We start from the raw sequence: 15,532 nt of genomic DNA, 5'->3' as shown, positions 1-15,532 counted from the left end.
CTAGAGCCCGCGAGCCACAACTACCGAGCCCGTGTGCTGCAACCACTGAAGCCCACACACTGCAACAAGAGAAGCCACTGCAATGAGAAGCCCACGCACGGCAACAAAGAGTAGCCCCCACTCACCGCAACTAGAGAAAGTCTGTGAGCAGCAATGAAGACCCAATGCAGCCAAAAATAAATAAATAAATAAATAAATCTATTTAAGAAAAAGACTAATTTAACAAAATCAAAAGTTGACTCTCCTCAAAGTTTTAGGATTGACTTTCAAAATCACATCACTCCTCACCACTTAATTCCATGGGCTATAATAAATGACCATAAAGAGAAGTAAAATTTTTTAGATTTTAAAACAATCACTTTAATGTTAAGCACTTGGGCAGCCAAATTCAATCTGCCATTTTCCCCAACAGAGATTCACCTATGTCACTTCCGAAAGGTACTCTACAAACTCTTTCAAATCACCAATGCCCTTCCCAATTCCATTAAATTTGGTAATCCTTGTCCCCATGAAATGTAGGGTTTGAGAGCACCTCTATCAACTCCTGCAAAATAAAAGTTTACGTTTGTTTACATTTATTTCCAAAATAAAAATATATCTCCCAAAATAAACATTGTTTGAACATGCTGCAAGCTGGGATTGCATTAATACCCGTGACATTCACTGTGTTTTTCTTAAATAATTTAATAAATTGCCTTGGGAAGTCTCAATTTCTTGGCTATTTGGATGAAGGTTTCCAGTGACAAATTTCCTTAAAGAGCATTTGCCCTTGGGTACAACAAAGGGTACAACAAAGGGAACACAAGGGGACACCAAGGAGCATAAAGTGCCATGCCTCGGGCTCCAGGACTCCCTGCTTAGCCATTTGGAGTCTCTTAGAGAAGCAGCTTTGAGATAACTGCCTGACTCACTCTTTCAAAAACATGCATGAAAATCACAGAGTTGTACAGAATTGGCATGTGCAGAGATGTAAATAATGCTGTATTAAAATAAAAGGAATCAACAGGTGTGACATCTTGAGAGAGGAGGAAAAAAGAAATGAAATGAAGAAATGGGGTGGAGGTACCAAGGACACTCCTTACAACAAGAAAAATTAACAACTGCACACCAGCCTCTACCCACTCACCAGCGGCTTTTGTAATAGGGAAGAAGAAACCTGACTCCATATTGAATCTGTTTCTTTTACTTTAAACTTTGCGTTCTGTTGCTTTTGCTACAAGAACGTTGCCTATAAGCCTCCAATATACAGGACAGTCCATTCTCAAGGCTCTGACCTTTAAAGGTACAACACTTTCCCATTCATATAAAAAGCTGCAGAACAGAGAATAACATTTGTCTTGTTGGAGGTTTACAGGAGCATCATGACCTTTAGACACCTACGTGGACAGCTGCAAGAACAAAGGATTCTGACACAAAGAAGTCTGCAACAACCAGCCACATCCACTCCCCTTCTAGCATAAAAGCAGCCTGAATCCTAATCCAGGTAAGATGGTTCTTTTGGACTCCAGTCCACCATCTTCTCAGTCTGCTGGCTTTCTGAATATAGCCCCTACTCCTTGCCAACAATTCATCTCTCGATTTACTGGCCTGTAATGCAGTGAGCTGTCCAAGCTTCAACTCGGTAACATTTGTCCATGTGCCAGGAATTGTGCCAAAGGCCCAAGGGAATACACAGTGGTTACTGAGGTATCCTCATTTTACAGATAAGTGAACTGCTTCCAGAAACTTGTCTGAGGTTCCCAAGATGGACAGTGGAGGGAGGGGGCAGGAACTGGGAACCCAAATGGGCAGCTCCCGGCCTGCAAGTCCATCTCAGCTGCTGCCAAACTTGAAGACAGGCAGAGGGCTGCATGGATGGCACAGCTGGGATGGAGGAGCACTTGGCACCCTGTCCTCATTAAGTGCTCTCACAAAGACCCCATCCTAGATCCAAGTATGCCACCCTCAAAACCCCCTCCTGGGACCCAACAGCCCTTAAGAACAACTGCTGTCCTCACTCACACCATCGCTCGTGCTGGCTCTCCCAGCCTGAGACATCCATTCTCTTGCTTCTCAATCCTGCCCCCACGCTTAAAGGTACAGGTTCAAATCCCACTGCCTTCTCCATAAGGACACCCTTGGTTCCCCTAGTGCACTGTATCTAATCCTCTCCTCCTAGCACCTGGGACTCCCCAAACTGAAGCCCCTCAAAAGGACTGCCAAGAGCTAGTTACCCAGAACCCCCTACCCCCAGCAATGCTTCCCAGCCTGAACAGTTCCAGGTGAGCTGAGATCTACTCTCCTCACCCTGGAGGGAGGCAGGACCAAGAGGCTCCCCAGCCCACAGGCTGTAACTGTGAGGTGAAAGCACCCCAACTGCTGAGCGCCAGGCTCTGCTCTTCACACACAGAGTATCCAATGAAAATACGTGCCCCTGGGAGATCACCTCTTCTTCAGAGTTAGAGGCCATCCTCCTCCCAGAAGACAACCTCTCTAGTGACAAGTGACCCTGGGGTGGCAACTTCAGGACAGGGTACCAAACAAGCAGAGTGGCTCCCCTCTCTCCCAGCCTCCATCTCCCAGATTCCTTTCCTGCCCCTTCTCCCTTTCTCAAATGTTGTTAAATTTCACCAAGTTACCGATGGGTGCTTGAGGACTATTCTTAGATTTTTTTTAAATATCAAAATTAATCACATGGATTTAAAATATACATCCTCAAAACAGTGACATTTTGGCTTTTTGTCCAAATGTTCTATTAAAGGGGAAGCTGTTCAACCAAGACTTACGTCTACATATTTAAAGAAGGGATGAAATAGTAACATCGCTTTCTCTGGCCACCTGCCAAGAAAAATTTATGTTGTCAAAATAAAAGAGAACATGTTGTTTGCTCAATATATGAGCACACTGCTGAGTAGCTTAGAAATTGGGCCTCTTTTACCAAGCAGTTTAAATCACCTAATTTTATTTACTTTTAAAATTTTTTATCGGAGTATAGTTGATTTACAATGTTGTTACATTTCAGGTGTACAGCAAAGAGAATCAGTTATACATATACATATATCCGCTCTGTTTTCAGATTCTTTTCCCATATAGGCCATTACAGAGTACCGAGTTCCCTGTGCTATACGGTAGGTCCTTATTTGTTATCTATTTTATATATAGTAGTGTGCATATGTCAATCCCAATCTCCCAATTTATCCCTCCTCCCCCTTACCCCCTGGTAACCCTAAATTTGTTTTCTTAAATCACCTAATTTTAAGTGTCTCTGTGAATGTCACCTTCATATATCATAGATTATCACCTCCTTGGAAATATCGGGGACCGACCACAGCAATCTGTGTCTCTCAGTGTCATTTGCACGCTGTGCCCACTCCTTCCTCCCTCGGGGGTCCAATCACTCCCAGAACTTCTGCCACCTCTACACTGATGACTCCCACACCCACACCTGGAGGTCCAGCATGAGCTTGCCCTCCCACTCTGGGTGGTGCTCACATAGCATCTTAGTCACGTGTGGGGCAGGGACAAAAAAAAAAAGAGAGGCCATCATGCTGAAACCAGAGATGGCTGCCTGAGGCTTCATTATATCTCTCTCTGTTATCTACACTTGTTTAAAAATTTCCATTATAAAGAGGCTTTTTTTTCTAAAGAGGATCCACCAGAACCTTGAGGAAAAAAAATTCAAAAAAGAGAAACAGTCAGTTAAAAATAAGAGTATTCATGAGAGATATTTTAAGTTCATCTGAAGGAAATAATTCCTTTTGTGGTGAAGGGAGAAGAAAAATAAAAGGGTTGCATCTCATTTACTTAAAGAATAAAAGCTACATAAGTTCCTTATAAACAAGCATTAGATTTAGCCATAAAATAATAAATGTAAAATACATGTCATGAGTCCCAAAGGTTAAATGTTTATAGAGGATGGTATTTGTAACAAACCCACTTTGACCCTTTCACTGTTAAGACAAATAGATTTGATTCTGAAAACATCACCAGGCTTTTCACTGAACAATCTATACCCAGACTTGAAGTTGGTTTTTGTTTCTTTTAAACAACTGTGTTACTCCCTGATCAGGACTCAAAAAAACAAGAAGCACTTCAAGAAGCACTTGGATGTTAAGTGCTTTTCAAAGAAAATAAACAACAACAGAATTCTAAAGCACAAATTATAAGCCTTAGCAAGTTAATGGTCCATGGACCGTAAATATGGTCCATATTCATGACTGCAGTGGATTCAAACAATCAACATATGAGCCTGGCTGTGCAGGTTTTTTCCTATTATGCAGGGGGTGGGGATGAGGAGGGAACAAGCTAAGTGGGTTGCCATGGTTACAAAGATATTTAATGTCAGCTCAGGGACCAAAATCTACTTCAAGTTCTCCACATGGACCAGGCTCCCTTTTCAGTAAATCAATCCCCAGCCCCCACAAGATTACTGTCCCCTGGGACAGTCCTTGCTGCTGCTCCCCTGGGGTCCTGTATGGATGTCATCGTCCACCTCAAAGCTCTCCCTCTCCAGTAGCTCCAGGCACAGGCTGCTCTTTCCCTATCCGACAACTTCCTGAAAAGGTTCCATGTCTTGTCACAGCCCTTTGCTGTGCCTTGACCTTCCCAATCCCCTTCACCCCTCTAGAATCTTCACAGTCCGCTGCCTCTCCTGACTTCCCAGAGCACCTAACACTGCTGGCCACCATCCCTACCCTCACCCCACGTTCAAGACCATCCATCCCCTAACCCCAATTCTCTACTGGTTCTCTTGCATCTTGGCAGCCTTTGCTCCTGGCCCCATCCCCCAAAATGGGCACTCTCCACAGTTCTGGGTTCAAGCCTATGGTGGGTCTTCCTTCACCCTAACACTCCTGTCCTCTGGACCCTCCTTCCACACCACTACAGCCTCCGAGTCCCGAGGTTAAGAAATGTCCCAACGTACCCCTACCTGTAGCTCATTTACTTCACACCTCCCTGAATTGGTTTCCAAATCTCATCCCATCCACTATCTTTTTCTCTCTCATTCCCTTTCAAATAAATCACACACACAGGCACACATACACTTTATTTTTTTTATGTACCACATCCTCTTTATTTTATTTTTTTAACATCTTTATTGGAGTATAATTGCTTTACAATGGTGTGTTAGTTTCTGCTGTATAACAAAGTGAATCAGCTATACATATACATATATCCCCAATCTCCTCCCTCTTGCGTCTCCCTCCCTCCCACCCTCCCTATCCCACCCCTCTAGGTGGTCACAAAGCACCCAGCTGATCTCCCTCTGCTATGCGGCTGCTTCCCACTACCTATCTATTTTACGTTTGGTAGTGTATATATATCCATGCCACTCTCTTTGTCCCAGCTTACCCTTCCCACTCCCCGTGTCCTCAAGTCCATTCTCTATGTCTGCATCTTTATTCCTGTACTGCCCCTAGGTTCTTCAGAACCTTTTTTTTTTTTTTTAAGATTCCATTTTAATCCTGTACCGTCCTTGACCTGGTTTGGGCCCTCAGTTTTCCCCCAGCAAGACTGATGAAGTGACCTAATTCAACAAATATCAAGCACCTACTTAAACCAAGCAATGTTTCAAACAGACCACAAATAATGAAGTTATATGGTCAATTATCATAAGGTTGATAAGGACTTAGACGAAATATAAAGCACAGTACAGGGGATAAGGATGGGGACAGTCAGAGAAAGCCTCTCTTCTTAGAGGAAAGGTGGAGGGAAGGGGGCGAGACAATTCCAGGAAGAGGGAACAGCCAGTGTAAAGGCCAAAGGCTGGATAGGTCAAAGGCCAGTGTGGCTGCAGAGACTTGAGCTAGGGGCGAGGTAGGAGAGGCAGTGAACTGAGCCAAGGGCCTGACAGGTGACAGAGAACTTTGGCTTTACCATGAGGGAGACTAGGGGCCAGTGGAGGATTCTGAGCAGAAAAGTATGTAAAGCAATTTCAGTTTTTAAATATCCCCCCAGCTTCCTTCTGAGAATAGACTGCTGTGGGGCAAACAGGAAGCAGAGAGCCCCGCTGGGAGGCTGTAAAACGACCTGGAGCCATGATTACACCCACCTCACGTCCACCTCTCTGGCTCAAGTCATCCTCCTAAACACAAGCCTGACCATGATATGTCACCACATCCTCTCCACAAGAACTTTCCATGGCTCCCCATCACCTCCGTAACTATCAAGTGTCACTTCTTCACATGGTCATCAAGGCTGCTCTGTGTCCTATTACCCCTCCCTAAGCACCATGCCCTCCAAACCCACAGGATCACCTGCTGTTCCCCTGACACATCGCTACAAGCCTGCAATCCGCAACTGCCTCTGCCCTCCTTTCTCTACCCCTAAAAGTTATTTATTCATCCATCAGGGCTAAGCCCAAACACAACTTCCTCAGGAGCCTTTCCTAGCTGACCCCAACACTGCACTCTTCTTGCACCTCTACCAGACCGCTCTTTCATCAGTTCCTGGTTAGAGTTCCCACCAGACTGCTAACTCCTTGACAGCAAGAACTGTGCCTGACTCATCTAGGAATGCACAAGGGGCCAAGCACAGTGCAAGGCTTCCACTAAGCGCTCAATCAACGCATGCTGGCTAAATGAACAAATTGGCCCTTTTGTTACATATCTTCTTGAGGTCTTGGGGGGTGGAGGGGTGGGCAGAGTTGTCCAAGGACAGGTTTTCCTGCTTGGTTACTGTAATCTGGAGGACAGGGGTCCCTCTGATGGAGCCCCTGGGGACTCCATGGTACAGTCACAAGTAGGGATGTGGGGATGGATCTGAACCCAGACCTTCAAAGTCTTCTGTCCTCTCAGCCAGGTGTCTCTAGGAAGGCCCGTACAATTTGCTTTACATTTGCACAAAGCGTTGGCAACATGTTTTTCCTAGTCTCATTCTAGAAGTATACAGATGTGCACAAAAGCACCTAGAAGGATCTCAACCCAGTTAACAGTAATTACAGTATTAAGAGATGGAATTAACTTTCTTTTACTTTATCTTGATTTTTCCCTAAATAAACGTAAGAAAAAAATCTCTTAGAAAGAATGCCATAGTAACATCAAGTTACATTTTAAAAATGGTTCCAAAGGGCTTCCCTGGTGGTGCAGTGGTTGAGAGTCCTCCTGCCAATGCAGGGGACACGGGTTCGTGCCCCAGTCCGGGAAGATCCCACATGCCGCAGAGAGGCTGGGCCCGTGAGCCATGGCCGCTGAGCCTGCGCGTCCGGAGCCTGTGCTCCGCAACGGGAGAGGCCACAACAGTGAGAGGCCCGTGTACCGAAAAAAACAAAAAAACAGGGGATCAACTATCAACAAATAATATGTCTTATTTAAGCTGATGCTACATCAACAAAGTGTTGACTCAACAAAGATTTGGCTTCTAACTTTCAATAAAAGACCTACACAACTTTTATAGTGAAATAGCATATTAAAACACAGAAGATACAGTTGCTTTAGTTACCATCTTTTTAAAGAAATAAAAGGGGGACAAAGGCACTGTGCGTATGTCAGGCACAGTGCTAGGTATTTTAGGTGCATGATCAAATTAATTTTCTTAGCAAATCTGAGCTAGATTATCTCCCCTATTTCACTAATGAGGAAACTGGGGCTTACAGTAATTTATCACACAGTAGCCACCGTCACACAGTAAGTGGCCAAAATGGAACTCAAATCCAGGTCTGTTTCACAAAAGATTACACATTCTATGATTCTGGAAATGCCACTTACATGAAGTTCAAGAACAGGCAAAACCAATCTATGACGATATGCAGCACATCTAAGATGATATACCAAGTCAGAATAATGGTTCCCTTCAGGGGCTGGAGACTGACTGGAAAGGGGCACAGGGACCTTCTGGGGTACTGAAAACGTTTTCTTCTTGATCTGGTGCTGGACACACATTCATGAGCTGCACGCTTAATATTAGTGCACTTTACACACTTTATGCTATGCCTCAAGTTTAAAAAAAAATCCTCATTTGACTGACTCCAAGTTCATGTTCTTTAACCACTAAACCATCATACCACTATTTGACAGAACCTGACCACTTTCTAGAATTGATTCTCTTGGATAATCAGTTTTTTTAAAACATTCTGGTTAAGTGAAGTACATCCTAATCACATCAGAGTGAAGGCATCTGAACAATAAGCTTATTTTTAAATGCCACAGAATGAAAAGTAGAAAGTATCAATTTCCTTGCTACTGGGAATTTCCTGTCTGTAGCCACATCAGAATAAAAATAATTTTAAACCTTGCTCTAAAGGAATGTTCATAGATGTACAGAAAATAATTTGTAACAAAATTATTAATGGGCTTCCCTGGTGGCGCAGTGGTTGAGAGTCCGCCTGCCGATGCAGGGGACACGGGTTCGTGCCCTGGTCCGGGAAGATCCCACATGCCGCGGAGCGGCTGGGCCCGTGAGCCATAGCCGCTGAGCCTGCGCGTCCAGAGCCTGTGCTCCGCAACGGGAGAGGCCACAACAGTGAGAGGCCCACGTACCGAAAAAAAAAAAAAAAAAAAAAAAATTCTTAAGAGTTATCTATGGAAGTACCTAAATAAAACTACACAAAATATTTCAAGACATACATTATAATTTTATCAACAATGTTGACCCTCAAAGGAAGTTTGAATTTTGTTACAAAAACTAAGACAAGGCAAGACAAAGCTGGTGGGCAAAGTGCATAAATCTCACAGTAGAGGCAACACAGTGAGTGTAAAAATCTCAAAGCAGAGTTATAACAAACCGAAAACTCAAATAACTTTTCCCAGCAGTAAGGTGATTGTGTCACATATGCCCTAATAACAAATTCTCCATCGAGTAGAAAGTTCTTCCCACCAAAGCTTTGTTCAGACTAGCAAAGCCTCATCATCAGCTGGTGATGATGAAATCATTACATCAATTCGCTCAAAGCCTCACCCCACACATACATATACCTCTTAGTCAAGCGGTAATTGCCTCTCCTGAGAGAGGAATTTATTCATCCACAATTTGGAGACATATTTGGCAAGCACCTAGTTACAGTTTTACCACTTTTGGAGAAGTGGGGAGGGACAGCTGGATCCACACCTGTTGGGTGTATGGCCTTTACTGGGTGCTTTTGAGTATGCAAGCCAAGAAATCCAACCTTCAAACTCAGAGCCCAGTTTAATTCATGTTTTAACATTCTGTACACACCAAAAGTGCCAGGCAGGGCTTCCCTGGTGGCGCAGTGGTTGAGAGTCTGCCTGCTAATGCAGGGGACACGGGTTCGAGCCCTGGTCTGGGAGGATCCCACATGCCGTGGAGCAACTAGGCCCGTGAGCCACAACTACTGAGCCTGCGCGTCTGGAGCCTGTGCTCCGCAACAAGAGAGGGGATAGTGAAAGGCCCGCACACCGCGATGAAGAGTGGCCCCCGCTTGCCACAACTGGAGATAGCCCTCGCACAGAAACGAACACCCAACACAGCAAAAATAAATTAATTAATAAACTCCTACTCCCAACAACAACAACAAAAAAACGTGCCAGGCAATTGACTGAAATGATTTTAGTTTCTCCTGAGCATTTGCATATAAGACCAAAAGGCCTTTATGAGAATTTTTCAGTATCGATAACTTATGCACCACTATGGGGCATGCGCAAGATTACATAACCAAATATCATCCCAGATGCAAGAATTTCAATGTTTATAAAAGTAACCATTTATATTTATTAATTTTTAAAGTCCTTAACAAACTGCTCAATAAAACTGTCAAAAAAAAAAAAAACCTGAGTCAAATACTGTAGCTATTAAGCAAGCTAGAATGAATGAAAAGCACTGACCCGGTATGTTAAGAACAGAGTGTGCTTTAAGTACATTCACAGCCCTGGTTCAGCATTCCTAAATTACGGTTGGAGGGGAAAACAAAACAAAACAAAAGCAAACAAAAACAAAAAAAAGCAGCATTGTCAGAAAACATTAAAACGTAAAAGTTTTGAAGGGGAGCAGAATATGCCACCCCAAGATATGTCACTTTGACACAATGATTATTTTGAATTAAAGTTACTTGAGAAAACAGCCAGTGTAAGGACATTCTGATTCCCCTTTGTCCCCCTGAAAACAGGAGATAAATCTTCCGTAGGAAGGTACCCTCCCCTGCACCAGGAGGGTAGAAGGCATTCTTATCACCAGAGATAGGGAATTCAGGGCTGAGAAGCCTGCACAAACCTTCTTACTTCTTCACTCATCAGTCACCCTAAACCCAAACCCCTTTGTTTTGTCAATTCTTCACAAATGTATTTGTTTCCTTGTCTCTTTAAAAGGTATGAAAGCTGCCTGCTTTGGTCACTTCTTTGAGTCGCATATTTTTATCCTTGTACATATGAAATTTGTTTTTCTCCAATTAATCTGTCTTATGTCAACTTAATTATTAGATCAGCCAAAGAACTTGGAGGGGAAAAAGAGAAAAGTTTTCCTCTCCTACAGTTTCAAAGTTTGAGAAACAAAGGATTCACTTATCCCTGCATCAGCTGAAAAAGCCCCACACATTTGTATCCAGAACATCTTAGCTTTATACCAACAATGCACTGGGTAAAGCAAAACGATTAACTTTTTTGGGTTCTCATTCATTTCCTAATGTAACTCTTTTTTTTTTTTTTTTTTAAGCCATGCATCTGGGCAAACTGTACAGTGAAAAATCCACCACGAATTATCAGTTCCACTTTCCTATTTTTAGCAAACCTTTAGTATCTTAGAATTAGAGAAATCTAAATTGTGGGTTTTTTTTAAAAACAAGGAAATTTTCAAAATTATAAGCCACCTATATATACTCAACTCTCCATCCAGGAAACCCAGGAAAAAAAACCAATTCATAATTTTTACAAGCATATTATGTTTATTTTCCTCAAAAGATTACCTCATTCCCTGGATTTTAAAAACCATCTGCCATCTGCCAAATTTGGCTGATTTCAGTCTCCAAAAAATCTAAATGGTTACTGTTGTTGGTAAGGGGAAGTTGGTGCCTGGAGGAACTTCTATATTGATTACACAATGACCATCACTTATTAAGCACTTCTTAACCCCCCCCCCACCATGATGCAGAGCTAGGAGTTTGGCAAACATTATCCTATTTGTCCTGAAAAACAATCCTGTAGACCAGACACTACCATCCCAAAACCAGACATGGAAAATGAGGCAGGGATGATAAACAACTTGTCCAAGGTCACGGAACAGTATGTGGCGGAATCAAGACCAGTGAACAGTGAAGGTGGGAACTCAGAACTCTTACGGAGAATTAGGCCTGCATCATACACATGCCATCTGCACAAAAACTAAATGAAGAGCAGTGAGCCCCTATTGCAGGAAGATTCCCAAGGGAAAAAGCAGTATCCCAAACTGAAAAAGTACTTCCTAATGGCAGATCTAAAGATAAAGACATTTGTAAAGGCTTGGCAGTAGGAAAAGGTTTACTCAAGTATAGGGCTCCCGAACTTCCCTGGTCTTAAAATCCAATCTGGTTTAAGAGCACAGGGACTCTGTGTAACATTCTCCCAAATTCCACCAGTCTTAATAACCTCTATTTAAAAGAAACAGAAAGGACTTCCCTGCTGGCGCAGTGGTTGGGAATCCGCCTGCCAGTGCGGGGAACCTGGGTTTGAACCCTGGTCCGGAAGGATCCCACATGCCACGGAGCAACTAAGCCCCTGCGCCACAACTACTGAGCCTGCGCTCTAGAGCCTGGAAGCCACAGCTACTGAGCGCACGTGCCACAACTACTGAGCCCACGAGCCCTAGAGCTCGTGCTCCGAAGAAGAGAAGTCACCTCAATGTGAAGCCGGCGCACCCCAACAAAAAACCCAACGCAGCCAAAAGTATAAATAAAATTTTTAAATAAAGAAACAGAAGAGGGAACTAGGGCAGTGGGAAGAAGGGACCGCCCAGCCCTATCCTCCCTCTGGGGCAGCTGTCAGGTAACACCTCGGGGAGACCACGCAATGGCTTGGGTTGAGAGCCCTAGGACTGGGCTGGGTCCCCGCCTTCCTAGTCCCATTCTTGGCCCTGTCGGCCACCTCTTTAACCAACCCATTACCTCCCCAGAGCAAAATTACACTGGAAGGATCTGTTTTAACAAGTAGAAGCCCATATTCACCAACTGGCTTTGCAATCTGAAATCTACAGCAAGGCTCCAACAGGGGAGCGGCAAGAGAATATGGTATAATTGTTCCAAACTACCGTTCTACGAAGTTGGGGAAGTTCAGGGAGGCCATGGGGGGGCAGGGGAGAAAAGACAAACATACCACCCCTACGTTTTAAGAAGGAGAGGGAGCCTCCTCAACAGCCCAGGTTTAAAACGTATATATTATTTTCAGAGATGAGCTTTCACGCTCTGACACTTGTGGGGAGTATCTCGGCTGCTCCTCCCCCACTTGATGGGGAGCCAGTAGGTTCTGGGGCTCCCCAGCCCTGAGTGGAAAGCACTGTGGCCTAGAAATTAAGGTGACTTAGTTTTATTGCCTCCAGAAGGGTCCGCCTGCCGTCCTGGGGCAGCCGTCAGGACCCGCGCCCGCAGCCCTAGAGGAGTCCGCCCCGAGCAGCCCCACGTCCACCCTCCACTCCAGGTGTTCGCAGAGGCCGGCTAGGCACGCTCCCGCAGCACCCACCCTTCCCCCTCCCAGGTTTCGGTCAAGTAGCGGGTTAATCATTCAACGCGGGCGGTGTGGCATATTTTTGTAGAGGTCAAAGCAAAGGTTCTTCCTAAGTTTCACAGAAACCAGCATTTAGGGACCCTGAGGTGGCATTGGCAGGCGGATGGGGCTGGGGAGCGACTGCTGGCGGCCCTGTAGCTCACAGAACACCTGATCTCCCCATGCGACACGGCAGGCAGCGCAGTGCGAGGGTGGGGTGCGGGGGTGTAACGCGAAATCCAGCAGGGCCCCCTCCCCAAAACGTCTGTGCAACCCAGATGAGGACGCCAGGCCTCAGACGCCCCTTCCCAACGCCTGCATCACCCCGGCGCGCGCTCCCCCGGAAGTTGGGGTGCAGCGGGGAGGCGGAGATGTTCCCGGTTCCCGGGTCCCGCGGGGGGGGGGAGTGTGGAGTGGGGCAGGAAGCTCAAAAGACAGGCTGCGGGGGTTGCGTTATCCTCTTCCTCTAGAGTAAGGAAGGTGCGGGAGGGGCCGAGGGGGAGGACCGGGACGCCTAAACGCCGCAAGAGCCACCTAGAGGACTGTTTCCTGCTCTGGGGCGCCAGTACGAAGCCGGACCGGCGAGGAACAGGGCTGTGGAGGGAAAGAGGATGGGCCGTGGAGGGGGAGCCGGGGACCAGAGAACTAAGAGGGCGCAGAGCCTGCCTGGGGAGGAGGGAGGCGGCGGGAGTGCACACCCGCCCGGCCCTACCTTGTCCGGGAGCAGTTCCTGCTCAGCGGGGCGGGGGCGGGAGATCGCGGCTGCATCCACGTCCCGGCCGCTCCGCGCGGCTCAGCCCGGCGACCGCCGCCGCTCTCGCTCCATGCGTTGCGCCCGCGATGGGCGGCCGGGTGGTGTCCGCGGCAGGACGGCTCCGCCTCGGCTTGGCCCCGGCTCGGCTCAGCTCCGGCACTTGTTGCCGCCTCAGCCGCTGCGCCTCACTCCCGGCTCCGGCTCCGGCTCCCGGCGCCGCCGTCGCCGCCTCAGGGCTCCCCGGCCCGGTCCCGGTCCCGCCCCCGCCCCACGGGCCAATCAGGCCCGGCACCGCCCCTTACGTCACCGCCCCGCCCGGCCCACCGCCCCGCGCCCCAAGTTCGGGGCAAGCACAGCTCCAGTTTGTCGGGCGGTGGACGCGCGGGACCGGTGCAGGCTGGTGCTCCTCTTGGCATCCGGGGACCCTCCGGGCCCTCACCTGGAAAGCAAAGGCTTAAACTGGGGGAAGGGAACCCCAAGAACTAGACCGTCGGGGGAAAAGGGCGGATCGAAGTTCAAAAGAACTATTTTCCAACTCCAGTCTAACCTTAATCCCTCTTGTCGCCCCTCTTGCAGTACAACTTATGTTGGGAAACTAAGCACATGGCCTGGTGAGGACTCCAGTGGCGTCTTCTGGCCGGAGTCAGTTTGTGACGGGTCCTAGACCGAACCCCGGCCACCAAGTGCTTGGGCAGATGTGTCCCCGCAAAACCCAGGGTTTCACCATGGAAGATGGGGGTGGCTAGGGGGAACCAGAGCCAAAATGGGACTTGACCATTGCTCTCTGCCCATCCAGTAGCTGCCGCCACCTCTTAGGTGCCCAAATGACACCTACTTGACACTGCCACGCCATCTTCGGTTTTATGAAGCCTCCCAGAACATGGGGAGAGAAGAGTTTTAGTTCTCTTTGTGGTGTCCTGTAGAGGGTTTCCTCGAGGTTCCAGGCGAGTCTCGGGAAGCCAGAAACGCAAGATGCCCAGACGCTCGGCCTCGAACCCGCGCCGCGGCCCAAGGGACAGGGCGGATACCTAGGTGCAGCCTTAATGGCTGAACTGTGACATACATTCCCACCGCAGGATGGGGACTTGGCGCTAACCACACCCAGCCGCGGGAATTCCGGGGACCACGACGCACCCTCCTATACCAGCGCCCCCGCCGGCTCGCCAGAGCACTGCATTCTTAGGTGAGTCCAAGTTGCTGTTGACACAGCTTTGAGGGCCCCAGGTAAGCCTCGCACGACCGGATGGAGAGGTTGCCCTGGCCTGAAAGGCCCAGTGCAGTGCAGTCAGCTCGTTTCCCTTGCGCTCTGCCAGGAGGTAAGCCTGGCCAGAGGCGCACTTGAAAGCTCCCCCGTCTCTTGGTATTTATCTCTACACGAAGAAAGCAAGCCCATTTAGATAATCAGACTAAGGAATTAAGAACACCACACCCTCAATTATTTGCATTTTTCAGAAGGCTTTCTGAGGCGGAATTAGTTGAAAGAGAAGGAATTGCTAAAGTAGTAATTTCAGGCACCTTTGAGCTCAGCCTACTCAACTATGGGCACTTAATCCAAACTCAGAGCGAAAAAGAAGAGCGGGTGGATGCACTGAGCCACGTGGGTGCGGTCCTCTAGAAACGAATTCTGAGTCAGATCTGGGAAAGTTTTGATCTGCAGCCTTCAGTCCTTTTTGCTTTTATGTTGATCACATGATTCTCCTAAGACTGGGATGTAAAGTCCAAACAGTCAGATTTTTGTGTACTCATAGAAAAACATCTCGAAGGATACAGACAGGCTGTTAACCACCATTACCCCAGATGTGGGACTGGGGTTTCAGAAGGAGGGGAGATGAGTTTTATACCCTTATTGACTTTGAGTTTTTTTTCCAGTTATATTAACTCTCATAATTTAGAAAACTAATGAAACAGATTTAAAGAAATAAAGATATTAGAAATTCTTTTAAGAACTCTTCAGAGTGTATAAATTAATAAACAAATGAAGCCTGAGTCTTTCATTCTGTGTCAAAATAATTAATCCTGAGTCCGTGTTCCTTGGTTTAAATAAAAATATCTCTGGCAGCTCTTCTGATCTTTAAACGCTGTGAGGGGACAAGACTGACATCTGAAGATTTTTTTCTGCCATCAGATCAGTATATTGTTTCTACACATATGCCTTCCCTTTAAATGCACTCGCACTAGC

At 46.7% G+C, this 15,532-nt stretch overlaps 1 protein-coding gene across 4 annotated transcripts in view; it reads right to left on the bottom strand.

The window, feature by feature from the left end:
- The window catches only part of B3GNT2 (UDP-GlcNAc:betaGal beta-1,3-N-acetylglucosaminyltransferase 2), a 398,515-nt gene that overhangs the window by 331,936 nt on the left and 51,047 nt on the right, over positions 1 to 15,532 (bottom strand). For 2 of the 4 annotated variants that reach the window (XR_004352774.1, XR_004352775.1), the window contains exon 1: positions 13,312 to 13,392. The exons of 1 other annotated variant lie outside the window; for it this stretch is intronic. The gene's annotated coding sequence lies outside the window, so the exon portion shown is untranslated. Of the gene's footprint in view, positions 1 to 13,311; positions 13,589 to 15,532 lie in introns of those variants that run through there. One more of the 4 variants, XM_032652612.1, reaches the window with a different exon arrangement.

Source organism: Phocoena sinus, chromosome 13, assembly GCF_008692025.1.
Source record: "Phocoena sinus isolate mPhoSin1 chromosome 13, mPhoSin1.pri, whole genome shotgun sequence".
In the NCBI taxonomy this organism is placed as follows: domain Eukaryota; kingdom Metazoa; phylum Chordata; class Mammalia; order Artiodactyla; family Phocoenidae; genus Phocoena; species Phocoena sinus.
This window is presented reverse-complemented; position numbering and strand designations above follow the sequence as displayed.